The sequence below is a fragment of the Urocampus carinirostris genome, chromosome 1 (assembly GCF_059441175.1).
Source record: "Urocampus carinirostris isolate Australia breed hairy pipefish chromosome 1, RoL_Ucar_1.0, whole genome shotgun sequence".
In the NCBI taxonomy this organism is placed as follows: domain Eukaryota; kingdom Metazoa; phylum Chordata; class Actinopteri; order Syngnathiformes; family Syngnathidae; genus Urocampus; species Urocampus carinirostris.
The window spans coordinates 68,418,950-68,440,286 of record NC_142349.1 but is presented as its reverse complement, the minus strand read 5'-3'; the positions used below and the strand labels follow the sequence as shown (position 1 = coordinate 68,440,286).

The window sequence follows — 21,337 nt, the reverse complement described above, 5'->3', positions numbered from 1 at the left end:
AGACTACATTCTGATCTGGATTTTGTTTCAACTATGGTATGATCACCAGTATTGCTATTTTTATATTTTAAAATAATTCTATCCCAACACAGAAGAGAAATTTTTTTTTGTGTGAATTTCCCTGCAGGGATGAATAAAGTATCTATCTATCTATCTATCTATCTATCTAGAATGCTCTATTAATTAGCTTCGACTTTCGATGAATTTGACTTGAATGGCATTGAAAATGTAATCGCAGCTCCTTATTGACTCTTCAGAAAATAAATGCGTTAAGTTTTAAAATTGAACTCATATACCCATCTTACATCAGTGCTTGGTCCACCATTTTTGCTAATTTTTTCATGTTTCATAAACAAAACAGATGTTCAACATGTGTTTAAAAAAACACCAGGACACCAATTTGCTGGCTACAATTTCTGTATTTGTCCGAGAAAGCAATATCTACCTCTAAAAAAAAACACATTTAAATATATTTTTATGAGGGAAAATATGATCCAGCATGCCGTTGTTCATCTGACAACCACCAACCTCCACCCCACTTCCTGTGTACCAATTGTTGCCCTGGTCCAATTACACACGCAGTCTTTCCTATCTTCGACAACCAGGTTTAGAAGGTTTTCTGGAGGAAACCCTGGTGGAATTCATTGTATTGGCATTAAAACAGAGGAAATTTGGGAGAAAATAGTTGTACCCATCTTTTATCGAACAAACTTCGTTTCAAACCCATCCAAGAATGACTACAAATGATTTAAACCAATACACTGACTACGATTTTTAGAGAAACTGACTCAATTTAGATTTACAACTCTCTGGAGAAAAAAACAGTGCTCATATTTTGGAAAGCTTAGAAATCAGACCACCTGAAAGTGGAGATGCTCCAATCAGGATTTCGTGCTGCTGAGTCCATTCACGAGTGCAATCGACTGATAGAAATTCCCAACATGGATAATCTGCACTCTGCCAAAGTCACAAAAAAATGCCTGACGGGCCATGCAACATCGAGAAACACTGCCAACAACCTGATCCCTAGATTACAACACTCTGCAAAACACAAGCGCCACAGTGGAGAATATACTGGCATACGGCATCATGGCGTGGCATGCCGAGTTCAGTCCTGCAGAAAGGAGAACCTTACAGAAAGTCATCAACACAACCCAAAAATACATCAGCTGCACTCTGCCCAGTCCGGAGGACATTACCAGCTTGCGCTACCGGAGGCAACATTATTAAGGTCCCCACCCCAGCCACCACCTCGTTGACCTGCTGCCTTCTGACAGACCCTACAGGTCCCTTAAAAACTGCAGGTGAGCAGTTTTTTTTAATCCAGAAGTAGAAATTGGCCTGTTGATCATAGCAAAACTACTTAAAAGTTAAAGGAGTCTGATCAGTGCCAAAGGTCTGTCTATGTATAAAATAATGTTCCATTAGTGCCCAAATTTAGTTTAAGCAGGGTTGGGTAGGGTTACTTTAACTTGATTACTTTCAATTACTTTTGGATTACTCCAATACCAAATATGCTAATAAAAGACAAAAGAAACTAAATATGAATAAAATTATGGATTTATTTTCATTTTGTTTCTATCGCATTTATGTTAGTTTTACCGGAGATCAAAGAGATCAAAGCCAGGAGAGAAAGCTTACCACGTGTTGTGAGTCATCATTGTATTCATATTTAGTTTCTTTTGTCTTTTATTAGCATATTTGGTATTGGAGTAATCCAAAAGTAATTGAAAGTAATTCAGTTAAAGTAACCCTACCCAACCCTGAGTTTAAGGATGTCCTGCAATGTCCGTTAGAGTTAAGTGTCATTGGTGTGTGCTTATGTCAAGTGTGAATGCTCATGTCCATGTTAACTTTTGTTGTATGTGTGCACGTTACGCGTTGTTGTTCACGTACATGTCACAAAACACATACAACAAAAGTTAACATCGACGCGGGCAACGGCATTTGACCTATCCACATAACAACGATGCACAACACCAACGGAAGCCAGAAGACATTGTCAAACTACACATCTGCAGAATTTTGACCCGAATGGAACTCCATGGCCATTGGGTGCATAGACGGTACTTAGGCACTAATGAAACGGCCTTATACACATCACACATGCAACATCGACACAAGCATTGACACTTGACGTGCACACTCCAACGACATGCAACACTAACGGATCCCGCATGACATTTTCAAACTACACATTGGCAGAACGTTAGCGTAAGTGAAAGGTCATTTATTAAATAGAGATCATTTATTATCATATGTGTCTCGTTTCATCTGGAGGGATGAAAGTATGACCAACTTGGGTGCCGAGGTGCTTAACTTGTTTGGGTGTTTGGGCATTTGGGTTGGCCATGGTCCAAAAATGTGTGTGTTTTTTTGCTATTTTTTCCTTTTTTTCTTTTCTTTGCTTTTATATATGTGTTTGTCTTGCTGTCGGTCACCCCTTTCGAGGGATACGACCAAGGTAGATAGATAGTACTTGGTTGGTTTGGACACATGGAGAGGATGGATGGGGAGCGAATGTTGAAGAGGATCTACAGAGCAGATGTAAATGGAAGGAGACCAAGAAGAAGGCCGCGATTGATGTGGATGGATGGTGTTACGAGTGCACTGCAGGAAAGAGGTCTAAATCTAGAGGAAGCCAGAGCTCTTGTTGGTAATAGGACTGAGTGGAGAGGTGTTGTAAAAGGATAGTGGGATGTTTGGAAGCGTTCTAAGGGATGGGCAGGGCACCCGTATGATGCGGCCGGGGTAAACCAGTGAAAGCTGTCGGTCCCTGCTCTTGAACAAAAGAGTGTGTTGTGTCACCCTGACTCAAGTGACATGGCCGCTTTCTTGTGTCCCGTTTCATCGGGAGGGACGAAAGCATGACCAACTTAGGTGCCGTGGTGCCTAATTCTTTGGGTGTTTGGGCATTTAGGTTGGCCATCGTCCAAAAATGTGTGTTTCTTGCTATTTTTACCCCTTTTTTATTTTCTTTGTTATTGTATGTGTTTGTCTTGCTGTTGGTCACCCCTCTTGAGGGATATGACCATGGTAGATAGGTAGATCGATAGATAGGCAGATAGATAGGCAAATAGGCAGATAGATAGATAGATAGACCCAATTCTCGTCATATGTAGCCCTACCATCTAGGCTACCAGCTCAGTATTCTAGATGGTAGGGCGCCCGCTCAGAGACTGGGAGGTCGCTGGTTCAAGCCTCTTACTGACAACATTGGCACTCATTTGCCTCCCTGCTTGGCGCTCGGTATTAAGGGTTGGAATTGGGGGGTTTGGTCACCTAATGACTCCCAACACAGCAGTTGGGTCTAAAACCCGGCGCCGATCGAAGGCGACGCGTCACGTCGAGAGATTTGCGAGTCAAATGATTTCTGGTATATATCATGTTTATGGTCTATACTGGCTGAATAGATAAATAAATACAAATACAAATGGCCATTGGTTGCTAATGGAACCCCATGAAAGTTGACATACAAATACCTGGGTGTACAGCTGGACAACAAACTGGACTGGACTGCTAACACAGAAGCTCTATGTAGGAAAGGTCAAAGCCGACTTTACTTCCTCAGAAGGCTGGCCTCCTTCAACATCTGCAAAAAGCTCCTGAAAATATTCTATGAGACAGTTGTGGCAAGCGCCCTCTTCTATGCGGCGGAGTGTTGGGGAGGCAGCGTCATGAAGAAAGACGCCTCTCGTCTCAATAAACTGGCGAGGAAAGCAAGCTCTGTTGTGGGCACAGAGCTGGACAGCCTGACAACAGTAGCTGAGAGACGGTCACTGAAAAAGCTGCGGTCAATCATGGACAATTCATCACATCCACTACACAGCATTATATCCAGACAGAAGAGCAGCTTCAGCAACAGACTGCTGTCACTGTCTTGTACCACGGACAGACTGAAGAGATCTTTTCTTCCTCATGCCATGAGGCTCTTTAACTTCACCCGGGCAGAGTAAAGGCCCGCATTAAACCACATCCCCTACATTGCATATTACCGAATTTTATTGCAATATGTATTGTGTGTAGCACTATCTACTCTATATAACACACTACAGTGGGTATTAGCACGTCACATTGGATATTTGTATATTGTATTCTTTTTGCCTTATTATTGTATTGTTCTCAGTGCAGAGATGCTGCTTGAAATGTGAATTTCCCTGCGGGGATGAATCTATCTAGACATCTATCAATCTAGACACCTATATATCTAGACATATATCTATCTATTTATCTATCTATCTTGACATCTATCTATCTATCTATTTATCTAGACATCTGGACATCTATTTATCTAGACATCTATATATCTATCTAGACATCTATATATCTATCTAGACATCTATCTATCTAGACATCTATCCAGACATCTATCCAGACATCTATCCAGACATCTATCTATCTCGACATCTATCTATCTAGGCTCTATCTAGACATCTATCTAGACATCTATTTATCTATACCTCTGTGCAAGGATTCAACCTGAAGAACCGATGACCAAAAACGTGAAAAGTGTCCACGACATGAGAGCAGTAACTCATCTACACAGACATCCACTGATCAAGCATATTCATAGACAAAAAAAAGCCTCACAATGTCAAACAAAAGCCCAGTGTGCCTGCAACTGGAAGGATGCAAGGATGCTAAAGTGTCACCCTCAGACTGACCACGCCTACCCGCACTGCAGATCCAAAACAGCCCGACGAAACGTCCCGCCGATTACCTGAGAAATTCCAACTCCCCCTCGCTATTCATTCCAAGTCCCACTTCGGAGTTCTTTTCGCCCCCGTTCTCCTTTCGTCTTGACACAACAAACAAGCTAGCTCACCTTTGAAATCTTAGAGCTAGCCGCACGTCAACTTTAGCATGTTATGCTAACGTTGAGATATAGCTTCAAAGTATAAAGGCTTGATTGGAACGCTTTTATAAACATCACTGCGAGTCGCCGACGTGCGTTAAAGACCGCCTGTGACGCGGCGACGAATACCTCGCTTCCCCCTCCGACCGTTTACCGTGACCGAACGAGTCAAAAAAGTGACAATAAATAGTTGTTTTTACCGGGAGACGTTCCACTCCACGCCGGTTTCGCTGCTCCTTCTCCCCGACAGCGCTGCCGCTCTACCCGGGTAAGTTCGCCCGCCGCCCACCGCTCCGTCGAAGAGAATTGTGGGAAATGCGCATGCGCGCGCGCGCACGGGGAATTCACGGGAAGATGCGTCAAAGCACGGTTCGGGAGGAGGCGCGTGACGTCATCAAGTCGCTTTTCAAAGCAGGATACTGAATTCCATACCTGTCGAGCTCCAGGGCTCCATGCTCTTACAAACTGTCGTATTTTCCCTTACAAAATACAAAATAATCTTTTTATTTATGTAGTTTAACATGTTATATTGTCATACCTGTCAACCTGCACGTTTATTATGCATTTTAAGACATGTACGACATACAAGAAAATCTGTAATCACAAGAAGTCTCAAAGGGCTACACAGACCACAGACTATTGCAAACTATTATGACACCGTCCCCTGATTTTAAACCCACATGAGGGCAAGGAAAAACTCAAAAACCTTAAGAAAAATGAAGAAACCTTGAGAAGGGACAGTCTCAAAGGGCTGCAGAGACCACAGACTGTTGCAAACTGCAGACTATTATGACACCATCCCCTGATCTAAAACCTACATGAGGGCAAGGAAAAACTCAAAACCTCAACATGAGGAAAGTGAAGAAACCTTGTAAAGACATGTTGGCCCTTAATCACATGCAGTCTCAAAGGCCCTCACAGTCCACAAACCATTGCAAACTACAGACTATTGTGACACCATCCCCTGATCTAAAACCTACATGAGGGCAAGTAAAAACTCAAAAACCTCAACAAAATTGAATAAACCTTGAGAAGGGACAGTCTCAAAGGGCTGCACAGACCACAGGCTACTGGAAACTACAGACTATTATGACACTATCCCCTGATCAAAAACCTACATGAGGGCAAGGAAAAACTCAAAATCCTCAACATAAAGAAAATGTTTCTTACATTGTAAAGTCAAGTTTTTTTGTTTGGCCTTTAATCACAAGAAGTCTCAAAGGGCTGCACAGACCACAGACTATTGCAAACCACAGACTATTATGACACCGTCCCCTGATCTTAAATCCATATGAGGGCAAGGAAAAACGCAAAAACCTCAACAAAAATGAAGAAACCTTGAGAAGGGACAGTCTCAAAGGGCTGCACAGAACTTGGACTATTGCAAACTATAGACTATTATGACACTCATCCTCTGATCTAAAACCTACACGAGGGCAAGGAAAAACTCAAAAACCTCAACAAATATGAAGAAACCTTGTGAAGGGACCGCACATGAGGTAATCCCCCTTCCATGATGATCAGGCCAACATGGATGTTGCAATAATAAACAATATATAAACATCATCAACATAAAATATAGGTTATCCATATGCTATAGAGTAGAAGTGGGTTTTAACCCTAGATTTAAACACTTCCACTGAGGTTGCAGATCGAAATGTACATGGCATTGAATTAGTAAAGCCCCAAAAACTACTGCAGCCAAATGTAAACTATCATACCAATAGCGTTTATTCGACTCTAATTTCCTTATATGTCATCCCCCCAAAAATCAAATTCAACATACAAAAAAAGTCATTTGTAGATCACCCAGAGAAGAAGAAACAAATTACGTTCTGGGTTTATTGAGTCAATGCTGGAAAAAGTAAGTCAACCGCAAGCACACGGCTCGGCCAGACTGAAAGCGGCCATCAATCACGGACGCGTCCCCGGAGGTGTCAAGCAGTGAGCTTTATAACCGCCGTGCCGCTCTCGACTGGAGTGCCTCCATTACCATTAGGCACAGGCATTATGCTTTTGTCGTGCAATATGAATTCGGAAGGAATGAGAGTGTGTCCATACGATACTCTACAAAAGCTTCACATGACCACGATTTTAGCTAACCTGCATTGGCTCCCTGTTAGCTTAATATTTTAAGCATCTGTTGGTAGTATACAAAATTATGCATGGACTTGCTCCCTCATATCTTTCAGATTTAATTTCCCCCTATGTTCCGGTCCGGAGCCTTCGCTCTGAAAATGCTGGTCTACTAGCGATCCCAAGAACCAAGAAGAAATCTGCAAGTGCCGGTGCTGTGGAATGCTCTTCCCCTTGAGATTCGATCTGTAACTTCAGTGGAAATGTTTAAATCTAGGCTTAAAACACACTTCTCTTCTATAGCATATGAATAACCTATATTTTATGTTGACAATATCTGTGTATTATTTGCCCTCATGTAGGTTTTAGATGAGGGGATGGTGTCGTAAAAGTCTGTAGTTTGCAATAGTCTTTGATCTGTGCAGCCCTTTGAGACTCTTTGTGATTAAGGGCTGTACAAAAAAAACATGACTTGAATTGACTTGACTTATTTTTACACTGGTGAGGATGGGAGAAAAAAAGATAATGGATTTTAGGTACAAACCTTATATTGAGTACAACATACAGTATTTGAAAAGACGTCTAGACATCTAGAATTCTATCTATCTCTCTAGACATCTATCCATCTAGACATCTATCTATTTAAATATCTATCTATCTATCTATCCAGGGTATCTCTGATATCTAAGGTATTTATGTATGGTATCTATCTATCTATATATCTATCTATCTATTTATCAATCTATCTAAACTTCTATCTATCTATCTAGACATCTATCTTTTTATCTATCTAGACATCTATCTATCTAGACATTTATCTAACGGGACATCTATCTATCTAGACATCTATCTATCTAGACATCTATCTATCTAGACATCTATCTATCTGGACTCTATCTAGACATCTATCTAGACATCTATCAATCTAGACATCTATCTATCTAGACATTTATCTATTTAGACATCTATCTATCTAGACTCTATCTAGACATCTATCTAGACATCTATCTATCTAGACAACTATCTATCTAGACATCTATCTATCTAGACATCTATCTATCTGGACTCTATCTAGACATCTATCTAGACATCTATCAATCTAGACAACTATCTATCTAGACATATATCTAGACATCTATCTATCTATCTATTTGTCTATCTATCTAGCTATCTATCTATCTATTTATCTAGACATCTATCTATCTAGACATCTATATATCTATCTAGACATCTATCTATCTAGACATCTATCTATTTATCTATCTATCTAGACATCTATCTAGACATCTATCTATCTAGACATTTATCTATCTACACATCTATCTATCTAGACTCTATCTAGACATCTATCTATCTAGACAACTATCTATCTAGACATCTATCTATCTATCTAGCTTATCTATCTAGACATCTATCTAGACATTTATCATTCTAGACACCTATATAACTAGACATATATCTAGACATCTATCTATCTTGACATCCATCTATCTATCTATTTATCTAGACATCTATCTAGACATCTATCTATCTATCTATCTATCTATCTATCTATCTATCTATCTATCTATCTATCTATCTATCTATCTATCTATCTATCTATCTAGACAACTATCTATCTAGACATATATCTATCTATCTATCTAGACAACTATCTATCTAGACATATATCTATCTATTTATCTAGATATCTATCCATCTATCTATCTATCTTTCTATCTAGTGGTCTATCTATCTATCCCTCTATCCATCTAGACATCTATCCATCTATCTATCTAGACTTCTATCTATCTATCTAGACATCTATCCATCTATCCAGACATCAATCTATTTATCTATCTAGACATCTATCCATCTATTTATCCATCTATCTATCTAGAAAGATAATAGCCAATGCAAAGAAATATTTTTTTTTCTACTAGCAGACAATTTTGCAGATTTTCAATATTATTTTCCATCATCTGCACTGCTTATCCTCAGTATACAATGTATCAGAACATTGATATCAATGACAATAAAGACTATAGGTTTCAATCAAAGACACTTTCTATGGAGGTTGTTCCCCCCGGGGTGTTTTTGTGCCGTTTGGCCTCCCGCAGGAAACCGGACCCAAGTGGGTCAAACCTTTGACTTTCATTTCATGTAATTGCTGGCGAGCCGCGTGCCAGCACATACTCATGTCGACCACATGAGCAGTTTAGCGCGCATATTCTGCAAACTGCAACAAAGATGTGGCTTAATGAGTGACTCTTAAGTCGTGGCCATGTTAATTGTGGCACGCATCATAAAGCAAGTGAAATAAAGACCTCCCTTGCTGCATCACGACAGAGGGGGCACAGTGTTCCTTGATGTTAGTGATGTTCCCTTTAAATACAGTTTAAATGGAAAGTCAACTCAAGAATCCAGACTAGATATTTCTGGTCGTGTTGGCCGGTTGTGGTTTTTGAACTGCGTACCTTATGCTAGGTCCTTAGCTTGGCCTTCTTGGCCTTGCTTGGCCATTTGATGCTAGGTCCTTAGCTTGGCCTCTTTGATTTTTGCATTTCGGAGATGGAATATGAGCTTGCTCTGTCCACTCCACGCATCGGCCCGGTATTGCAGTACCACCGGGAACGGTGCATTCGCAATGATCGCGGCAAGGCTTTAGGGCTAGGACCTTAGCTTGGCCTTTTGGCTGAGAGTAAGTGTCCCGGCTCCTAGGCTTTGTAGCGTATTATGAACTGACCGATAACGGATAATGGATAATGAATAACGAAGATAGATCAATAACCCATAACCCCCCCCCCCCCCCCCCCCCCCCCCAAGACTAATATTGCGTTTGTATGTGTGTGTCAATAAATAAATAAATATAAAAGCAAAATCCACTGTGATTTCAACTTACGTTTAGTCATGATTTGACAATTGCCCTCACCTGCGGTCACTCTTTCAGCCCCAGCTGCCACTCGTTCCCCTTATTAGTCCCTCTCCTATTTAAGCACGTCATTCTCGTTTACGCTTTGTCAGTCCGTCAGGAAATCTCAGCGCATGCAAGGCAAGCACTTTTGACTCTGGCTCCTGACCTGTTTTCTGTATCGATCCCCAGTCCAAGCTCTGTTCTCCTGTACCCGGGCTAACCCAGGTTCCTGCCTGATTCAGTTTCCTGTATCGATCACTGATCCAAGCTTCGTTCTCCGGTCCCGGCTACCTGTATCCCGATTCTGTTTCCTGTATTGATCCCCAATCCAAGCTCCGTTCTCCTGCCAAAATCTTTCCATGATGACTCATTTTCTCATTGCACCATTATTAAACTTGCACCATTATTAAACTTGTAAATGTTTTTGCCTATTTATCCTGATAGTATTTTATCTTATTTTTCTTTTCAAAGGGACAGTGTGTAATACTTGACCACTGGATGTCATTGTATTGCGGGTGTAACTGAAAACAAATGCTACAAAACACGGAAGAATACTACGGACACTCAAGGAAACCAAAGAAAAAAAAAGGAAAAAAAGAGAAAGGAGCAGAAAGAGAAGAAAAATAAAAAAACAAAATTGGGGAAAGAAGGAAAAAGAAAAGAATGGAAAATATAGGAAAAAGGAAAGAAACAAATAAAAGAAAAAGATGAAAAGAAAAAGAATAAAGGAGGTATAGCGGTCGTGTGGGGATCAAGGAGGTTGCAGGTTCCATTCCCGATTCCTCCTTGTTATATTTCAAAGTGTCCTCGGGCAAGACACTGAATCGCAAATGCCCCCAATAAGCAGGTTGCCACCTTGCATGGCAATTGGTGTGTGTGTGTGTGAATGGGTAAGTGTGAAGCACATTGTAAAGCGCTAAAGCACGGACAGACTGAGGAGATCATTTGTTCCTCATGCCATGAGGCTCTTTAACTCCACTCGGGGGAGTAAAAGCCCACATTAAACCCCACTCCCCCATTTACATAATACCCTATTTTTGATACAGTGTGTATTTTATGTAGCACTATTTAAATACTCTCTATCAACACGTTATATTGGGTATTTTTGTATTCTATATCTCTATATTTTATTAATTTATTTTTCAACACAAGGATACTGCTGGAAGTGTGAATTTCCCTACTGGGATGAATAAAGTATCCATCCATCTATCTATCTATAAAAGACAAAAACAAAGATAAAAAAATTAAAGACTAGACAAAAGAGAAAAAATTAAGAAAAAAAAGAGAAAAAGGGGAAAAATTAAAGAGAAAGAAATAACGTGTATCCTTAGCAGCAAGATGACAGAAAACTATTTTAGCTCCTAGGTAAGCCTCAAGTTACGTTAAAAAATGCCAACTTCTCCACATGTAGGTACTCTAAAAATCCCCGATAGTTCATGTATATTTGCTTATTATTCAGATTAATATACACGTATATTTTTTAAAAGAATATAAGTATTTTTTTAACCACTAAGAGGCGCTAAGTCTTTATATATATATTTAAGCATTTGCTTCTGAGTACCCCTTTTTGAACATATTTTGTAATATTATTTTGTTGTTGAGTTATTGTTTTTGTTCTGTTTTTATTTTAATGTTCGAATAAAGTTTTCATTCATTCATATATATACATATAATCAGGGATGGGTAGGGTTACTTTAACTGGATTACTTTCAATTACTTTTGGATTACTCCAATACCAAATATGCTAATAAAAGACAAAATAAACTAAATATGAATAAAATGACTACATTTTGTGCAGGCTTGGGGAGGAACGGAATACATGGAACGGCAAAAATGATGTCGGCAAGCTGTTTGGATTTATTTTCATTCTGTTTCTGTCGCATTTTATGTTCGTTTTGCCGGAGATCAAAGAGATCAAAGCCAGGAGAGAAAGCTTACCACGTGTTGTGAGTCATCATTTTATCCATATTTAGTTTCTTTTGTCTTTTATTAGCATATTTGGCATTGGAGTAATCCAAAAGTAATTGAAAGTAATCCAGTTAAAGTAACCCTACCCAACCCTGGTCGCATTTTATGTTAGTTTTGCCGGAGATCAAAGAGATCAAAGCCAGGAGAGAAAGCTTACCACGTGTTGTGAGTCATCATTTTATTCTTATTTAGTTTCTTTTGTCTTTTATCAGCATATTTGGTATTGGAGTAATCCAAAAGTAATTGAAAGTAATCCAGTTAAAGTAACCCTACCCAACCCTGGTCGCATTTTATGTTCGTTTTGCCGGAGATCAAAGAGATCAAAGCCAGGAGAGAAAGCTTACCACGTGTTGTGAGTCATCATTTTATCCATATTTAGTTTCTTTTGTCTTTTATTAGCATATTTGGTATTGGAGTAATCCAAGAGTAATTGAAAGTAATCAAGTTCAAGCAACCCTACCCAACCCTGCATATAATCCAATTCAAATCAAATCAAATAATAAATAACAACAAAAAACGATGTCAGACACCCGAAAATACAATGCTAAGAGCAAAAAAATGCGTTTGTCAGCTGTGTTTTTGCGCTCTAAACAGCTAACAGGGCCAAGTGTGTACGTGCGCGAATCGATGCATCGGAATCGTCGCACATGCTAGCTCAGCGCTACGACATGTGATGTTTGGACTCTGCTTAGCCCGTTATTTTTTTATGCTGCGTGGACACGCTTCCCTGTTCCTGTCTTGCACTTCCACGGCCAAACCTTGAACTCGTTTAACCCTTGATTGCCGTCATATCTTTGTGTTGAACACTGCAAAAGGAAATCGCTAACCCATTGGACGGGCATGTCCACAGTCCAGCCTGGGGGACAGTTACGTCTTAAAATTAATAATATGTGGCCCGCCTGTAATATTGACCACCAAATCCCTGGCCACCTTGCCCTTAGCTTGCTGTGAGAATTCTAGCCCACCCCATTACGACATGGCGACTGTAAATAAAAAAGGAAAGTTGACTGTGAGGGCAAGTGAAAATTGGCATTTTTCTTCACCGAAATCTGAAATTTGAGGGGGAAAAAATGAGTATAAAAGAACCAGCGGGCTTGATAACATTTTCACTAGCCTGCAGTGTCATGATTGCTGAACCAATCCTGAGCGCTGATTGGTTCAAAGACTCTTCTTAAACCCCTGGCTTCCAAGAGGAAGCCGTCAGACCGTTTGCGAACCTATGCTCCCAGCTAGGCAAGCTCATACCTTCCGACATTTTCCTGCCCTGTTTTTCTCCTGCCTGATACCTGTTGCCGACCTGTTTCTGCCCTGCTCTTCCATCCCGACCGCTGCAAACCTCTCATAGAGGGTGAATTTATTAAAGACCGTCAGCGCTCAGATATTTTATCTTACAAAATCTGGCCCACTTTCTAAAAGTAAAATTTGCTTATTTAAAGGATATATTTTAAACATTCATTTTCTTTATTATTCTTTCTTTTTTTTCTGGTATCTTTTGTCATATAATACCAACATTTTCCGGGGCTTATTTAGTCGATTTCACAATACAGAATTGTATTTAATCACGTTTTTTAGTGGAAGTACAATGTTGGCAACAAGGTTGACTTGGTACAATTATTTGAACGCAACACAAACTTTTTCTTCGTTTTCCCTGTTTTTTTCATTCCTTTAAAAAATCTCATTGTGTTTATTTTTTCCTAGCTGTTACTTTTTTCTTTTTGTTCTCTATTTACTTTTTTTACTTTGTTTCTTTCTTTTCTTTTTTTTCCTGGCTTTTTCTGAAATTTTCCTTCTTGTTTCTCTTCCTTTTGTTTATTTTTTCTCAGCTTTTCACTACTTTTTCATTTTGGTATTTTTTTTCTTTTTTTGTTCTATCCCCCCCTTCCTTTAAGTCATTTTGAGCACAATTTTACATAATATTTGGTCGTGTAGGGATTAAAGAAGCAAAAACAACCTGAAGAGCCGTTTGGGACCCGAAAGAGCCGGTTCTCTTTAGTGAGCCGAGCCGAAGAAGCCGGTTCTCGAAAAACGACTTTACTCAACTTTGTTCGACTTCGACATTGACTTCAAAATACCGCATTTAGAACACAACGTCAGGGGAACCCGTGTATTTTTACCTTCATGCACTGTAACTTTGACTTAATTCGCTTAATTAGCAATTTCGAGCCCTGATTTTTGTGCGCTGGCTAGATTTTCTTGTGCGCTGATAATTTGCGGGCAGTGCGCGATTGCAGGGAACATTGCTCGTAGGGGCACCATCTCCTGTGGTGTGTCTTTGGCAAGTACAGCCTGGCGGCGCCCATCCCTCTCCAATCTATATTTCTAACCCAAAAAAACAGAGTCTCCCAAAACGAACATGCGATAAGATCTCGCTAATCCTTTTAAATAAGCTACTTCTACCGTCGAGGTCCGTAAGTGGCCAAACCTCAAATATCGGAGTCAAGTGATCAGACCCCCACGGGCCATGAGATAACACCTCTGGCAAACATCTTATCTCACTACTCGCCGTATTGAGTCATAAGCGTTATCTCTTACGGGGCCCTGAAGGCATCGCGCGTGCAAGTTCGACTTTGCTCTGCTTCCTGGCAAGGTCGGGATGACACACTGTTGATCACGTACTTTTAAACCTGCAGTTTTTTTCCGATAGTGAATTGTTTTGTATAATAGCAACGGAACCTTAAAATCACATCTTAAACTGGACAGGGAGCCAATGCAGGTTAGCTAAAATCGGGGTCATGTGATCAAACATTCTTGTCTTAGTTAAAAGCCTCTCTGCAGCATTTTGTACCAGATGAAGACTTTTGGACTTTGGGAGACCGGAGAGTAGGGCATTACAGTAATCGAAACGGGAAGTAACAAACGCGTGAATTATAATCTCTGCATCTGATTGAGACAGCATAGGACGAATTTTAGCAATGTTGCGAAGATGGAAGAAAGCTGTTCTAGTAATATTCTTATCGGTGTTTGGAAGGACAGATCGGGGTCAAATAGGACACCTACATTTTTGACTGAGTCACTCTGGGTGATATTACATTATTACAGAGCCGTTTTTGAGAACAAATTACGGCATTTAGATGGACCAATAACTAACATTTTCGTCTTTTCAGAGATAAGGCGCAAGAAGTTGAGTGACATCCATTCTTTTATCTCAGTGAGGCAGGCCTCCTAATTTCCAGTTTGGTGAGGCAGATTCCTCCATCGGAAGATATAGTTGAGTGTCATCTGCGTAGCAATGGAAACTGATATCATATATATATATATATATATATACCGGAGCCATATCCCCCTATTGGGAGGTGGCCAGAGTCTTTTCTGACTCTTTCTGGGAGATTGATACAGAGGAGGGGGTTCCCAGCCCCCTCGCTCAACCCAACTGATGTGTTGGGAGTCATTAGGTGACCAAACCCCCCAATTCCAACCCCTAATACCGAGCGCCAAGCAGGGAGGCAATGAGTACCAATGTTGTAAGTCTTAGGTATGACCCGGCCGAGGCTTGAACCAGCGACCTCCCAGTCTCGAGCGGGCACCCTACCCCCAAGGCCACCGAGCTGGTATAATAGCTGATATTATACTTGCGAATAATATCACCTCATGGAAGCATGTAAATGCTGAAAAGAAGGGGACCAAGTACTGAACCCTGCGGAACACCACAGGTAACACTAAAGGGCTCAGATGTCATTTCACCATATTTAACATAGTGCGTCCTATCTGAGAGGTAGGATCTGAACCATGAGAGGATGGTTCCTGAGAGACCAATCCATTTTTCCAACCGGTCTAGTAAGATATTATGGTCCACAGTGTCAAAGGCAGCACTAAGGTCCAGCAGCAGCAAGAGTGATGAAGCGCCAGAGTTTCCAGGAAAATATCATTGGTTACCTTAATCAGGGCTGTCTCAGTAGAGTGGTTAGCCCTGGATCCTAAATGCATTGATTCAAAAAGATTGTTCTCGGATATAAAATCAAAACAAAATAAAATTGTACTGAAACATGTTTACAGTATCATACCCTAGCCACAACATCACTGTAGTAGAGAAGCCCCAGAAGAGACTCCACTTTCCCAGAGTTCTCAGGAAGAAGAAAAAAAAATAGCCTAAATAAAAAATACTATACTAAAAATACTATACAGTACAACCAACATGAGTGTGGGCATTCCTTTGAAGGACTGATGTTATGATATGAGCTCATCACTTCCACTTTAGCTTTAGCGTGCTTTTTATGATCTCTCTCAATCACAAACAGACACGCACCATTGATAAACTAATGTTATGATAAGAGTTAATTTATCAATCTCCACGTGAGCCTACCTCTCTAAAAGAAGTAAACTACGCTTTTTATGCGATATCTTAATTACACACACACGCTTTTATTTCACAGACACAGGCAGTTTGGGACAAGTTAGCTGAGGTGCCGCTCTAAACTGCTTCAGTGGCTCCGCCCCCAGTTGATTACCCAATCCGAAGGCGCAGGGTGGGTAGAAGAAAAGAGAAGGAGGTGATGAGTAAGAGCAAGAAAACGAGAGTCTCGGCTGCATGAGACAAATAATCGGCTCGTTGTATGAAAAAAAATGCCGATACCGATATTTGGGAATTTGTCTATAATCGCTTCGCCCGAGGTCGACCTCTATTCAACTGTTGATTGCATTTAATCGTTCTAAAACACGTTTTCAATATCATAATTTCCTTATCTAAAAATATATTCTAGAATCACAGTTATCACAGGGTTTTGCAACTCGATCTGTTTTCAAGTGTCCACTCAATATTCTCCATTTTGTATAGCGTACCCTGCCCGTTTCTTCTCCTTCTTCTCCGGCAGATGCATTGATTTGTGAGGTGACAGCGGCATTGATCTGCATTTCTGAGATGAGTGGTGAGAGATAGCTCTCGACTCTGACAACATGGCTGCAAAGTCAAAGTATGTCAACAACAAAATTCCGCGAGCCTAAAAGGGGAACCTGGGAATTCCCTGCTCTTCGTAATTATAAGCTGGTCGGTGTCCCAACGGGGTCCCCTTAAGGGGGACAAAACTTCCTTTAAAACACAAGGTTTCAATCAAAGTCTACTTCGAAAACATAAATCTGATTTCATTTCCCAACCTATGCTTGAAATCTAAAGCTTTAGCTAGAAACCATACCTCAAATCCCAGCGTGGTCTTGAATTCCCAAAATAAACCCTAACAGCGATCTGAAACCCTAATTTCAAATCATAACCCCAATTTGAGGCCTTTGAGGGGTTGTGGGGAATGTGCAGCTACTGCCAAGGCTCGTAAAAAGTCAGTTTGAATTTTCATTTAAAAAAAGATGCATCGAAAATACAGTCATGACTTGGTATTATATTTTAAAACGCTAAGATTTAGAGCCTGACCCTTAAACGCTGCTCAAAAACCTGAATTATATGGCTAATCCATCAGAACCACTACTCTTTGAAACCTTAAACCCTCTTTTGCAAGGTTTTCTCTGATTTTAATCCTTAAATTAAAACCCAACACATTGTAAGAGACTCTAACAGCGCATTATCCCTTTTATTTATAACTTGAAACCTATGTCATTTTTCTAAAGTCCTAATTCAACCCTGCCTTGAAACCGTAATCTGAAAACATTCAGAAAACCGAAGCAAGAAGTTTTGTTTGAAACCTTAATCCTGTCTCAAAACCCCAATGTTAAATCCAAATCAACAAAGACAATACCGTTGCTCAAAATCGTACTTTTGAACCCTAAGCCTAGTTTAAAACCTTAATTTGAAATCCATTACCCTGCCTTCACACCCCAGTTTTAAACCCAAATATCTAAATTCAGATACAAACCCTAACATTTTTTTGAAATGTTGAATGGAAACCTTAACAATGTCTTAAAACCCTACCATGAAACTGTAATGACAACCATTGCTTGAAACACTGAAATCAAAACCTTAACCCAGCCTTGAAATACTAATTTTAAACCCAAATCCAGGTTTTAGATCTTAATTTGATACCCTAACCCTGCCTTCACGCCTTAGTTTCCAACCCAAATCTGCAATTCTGACACTAACGTTGCTCAAAACCATATTTTTCAACACTAACCCTGGTTAGAAATGCTAATTGGATTCTTAACCTGGTCTAAAACCCTACCATGAAACTATAGTCCTCAATTTAGACTGCAACCATTCCCTAAACACTCATACCAATACCTTAACCCTGCCTTGAAACCCTAATGTTAAACCCAAATCTGCAGCATAGACAATACTATTGCTGAAAACCATATTCTTTAAATCAAACCTTGGTTTGAAACCTCAATTTGAAACATAAACTTGGCCCTCTCATCCCAATTTTAAACCAAAATCGGCCTTCAGACCCCAAAGACTGATCCAAATTGTCATTTTGAACCATGACCCTGGGATAAAACCTTAATTTTAAACCTTAACCGAGCCTTCACGCCGCAGTTTTTAAACAAAATCCGAGTGTCAGTCATTAACGTGGCTCAAAACCAACCTTTTCAAGTTTAACCTTAATCGAAATTGTAATTGGAAACCTTAGCCCGGTCTTAAAACTACCAGGAAACTGTAATCCTCAATTCAAACATCAACCATTCCCAAAACCTTGCCTTGAAACCAAATGTTAAACCCAAATCTGCAACTTAGACAACACTATTGTTCAAAACCATATGTTTGAACCCTAACCTTGGTTTGAAACCTCAATTTGAAACATAAACTCTGCCCTCTCACCCCAGTTTCAAACCCAAATCCACCTTCAGACCGCCTACAACTGCTCAAAATTGTCATTTTAAACCCTGACCCTTGGATGAAACCCTAATTTCAAACCTTAACCCTGCCTTCACACCGCAGTTTTAAAACAAAATCTGCGTGTCAGACACTGACATGGCTCAAAACCCTCCTTTTTAGGTTTAACCTTCATTAAAAACGTTAATTGGAAACCTTAACAATGTCTAAAAACCCTGCCACGAAACTGTAACGACAACCATTTGCTTGAAACACTCATATCAAAACCCTAACCTAGCCTTAATATACAAATTTTAAACCCAAATCCGGGTTTTAGACCTTAATTTGATACCTTAACCCTGCCTCCACGCCACAGTTTGGAACCCAAATCTGCAATTCTGACACTAACATTGCTCAAAAACATAATTTTTAACACTAACCCTGGTTAGAAATGTTAATTGGCAACCTTAACCCAGTCTTAAAACCCTACCATGAAACTTTGATACCTTAACCCTGCCTTCACGCCAGTTTGAAACTGAAATCTGCAATTTTGACATCAACATTGCTCAAAACCATAATTTTTAACACTAATCCTGGTTAGAAATGTTAATTGGAAACCTTAACCCTGGTCTTAAAACCCTACCATGAAACTGTAGTCCTCAATTCAAACTACAACCTTTCCCAAAAACACTCCTACCAATACTTTCACCCTACCTTGAAACCCTAATGTTAAACCCAAATCTGCCGCATAGACAATACTATTGCTCAAAACCATCATTTTTAAACCTAACCCTGGTTAAAGAGGTTAATTGGAACCTTAACCCATAAAACCCAAATCTGTCTTTAGAACCCTTTTTAAGTTTATCCTTTGGTTGAAAATGTAAATTAGAAATCTTAACCCTGTCTTAAACCCCTACTATGAAACCACAACCATTTATGGAAACACTCATATCAAAATCTTAACTCTGTCTTAAAACCCTACCATGAAACTGTAGTCCTCAATTCAAACTACAACCTTTCCCAAAAACACTCCTACCAATACGTTCACCCTACTTTGAAACCCTAATGTTAAACCCAAATCTGCCGCATAGACAATACTATTGCTCAAAACCATATTTTCAAACCCTAACCTTAGTTTGAAACCTCAATTTGAAATGTAAACTCTGCCCTCTCACCCAAGTTTTAAACCCAAATCTGCCTTCAGACCCCCTAAGACTGCTCAAAATGTTCTTTTTGAACCCTAATCCTGGGATGAAACCCTAATTTCAAACCTTAACACTGTCTTCACGCCGCGGTTTTAAAACAAAATCTGCGTGTCAGACACTAACATGGCTCAAAACCCATTTTTTTAGGTTTAACCTTGGTTAAAAATGTTAATTGGAAACTATAACAATGTCTTATAACCCTGCCACAAAACCCGCATAGACAATACTATTGCTCAAAACCATATTTTTAAACCCTAACCCTGGTTAAAGAGGTTAATTGGAACCTTAACCCATCAAACCCAAATCTGTCCATGGAACCCTTTTTAAGTTTAACCTCGGTTAAAATTGTTAATTAGAAATCTTAACCCTGTCTTAAACCCCTACTATGAAACCACAACCATTTATGGAAACACTCATATCAAAACATAAACCCTGTCTTGAAACCCTACCATGAAACTGTAGTCCTCAATTCAAACTACAACCTTTCCCAAAAACACTCCCACCAATACTTTCACCCTACCTTGAAACCCTAATGTTAAACCCAAATCTGCCGCATAAACAACACTATTGCTCAAAACCATATTTTTAAACCCTAACCCTGGTTAAAGAGGTTAATTGGAACCTTAACCCATTAAACCCAAATCTGTCTTTAGAACCCTTTTTAAGTTTATCCTTTGGTTAAAAATGTTAATTAGAAATCTTAACCCTGTCTTAAACCCCTACTATGAAACCACAACCATTTATGGAAACACTTATATCAAAATCTTAACCCTGTCTTAAAACCCTACCATGAAACTGTAGTCCTCAATTCAAACTACAACCTTTCCCAAAAACACTCCTACCAATACGTTCACCCTACTTTGAAACCCTAATGTTAAACCCAAATCTGCCGCATAGACAATACCATTGCTCAAAACCATATTTTCAAACCCTAACCTTAGTTTGAAACCTCAATTTGAAATGTAAACTCTGCCCTCTGACCCAAGTTTTAAACCCAAATCTGCCTTCAGACCCCCTAAGACTGCTCAAAATGTTCCTTTTGAACCCTAATCCTGGATGAAACCCTAATTTCAAACCTTAACACTGTCTTCACGCTGCGGTTTTAAAACAAAATCTGCGTGTCAGACACTAACATGGCTCAAAACCCATTTTTTTAGGTTTAACCTTGGTTAAAAATGTTAATTGGAAACTATAACAATGTCTTAAAACCCTGCCACAAAACCCGCATAGACAATACTATTGCTCAAAACCATCATTTTTAAACCCTAACCCCGGTTAAAGAGGTTAATTGGAACCTTAACCCATCAAACCCAAATCTGTCTTTGGAACCCTTTTTAAGTTTAACCCCGGTTAAAGTTGTTAATTAGAAATCTTAACCCTGTCTTAAACCCCTACTATGAAACCACAACCATTGCTGGAAACACTCATATCAAAACGTTAACCCTGTCTTGAAACCCTAACCCTAAACCCAACTCTGTGCGTTTTGTAATCCACTAATCCCTTTGAGAGAACTCAAATCTCTACTGACGGCACTATGACTCTCACGGACTTTGGCTAGTTTTTATCTTTCTGGCCCTGTACATTCACCTTCATCATTCACTCCCCTCATAAAGAAGCAGAAGGTCCACGTGTCCCCGCAGCAGCAAGACGGCCAT

The 21,337-nt window shown here is 39.8% G+C and overlaps 1 protein-coding gene and 1 pseudogene across 21 annotated transcripts in view; one reads left to right on the top strand and one right to left on the bottom strand.

The window, feature by feature from the left end:
• LOC148376644 (band 4.1-like protein 3) overlaps nt 1–5,186 on the bottom strand; it is a 57,043-nt gene extending 51,857 nt beyond the window's left edge. For all 21 annotated transcript variants that reach the window (XM_088349636.1, XM_088349474.1, XM_088349553.1 and 18 more), the window contains exon 1: nt 5,056–5,186. The gene's annotated coding sequence lies outside the window, so the exon portion shown is untranslated. The remainder of the gene's footprint in view (nt 1–5,055) is intronic.
• Nucleotides 5,187–9,397: 4,211 nt separating this feature from the next.
• On the top strand, nt 9,398–9,557 carry LOC148376643 (U2 spliceosomal RNA; annotated as a pseudogene).
• The last annotated feature ends 11,780 nt before the right edge of the window (nt 9,558–21,337 follow it).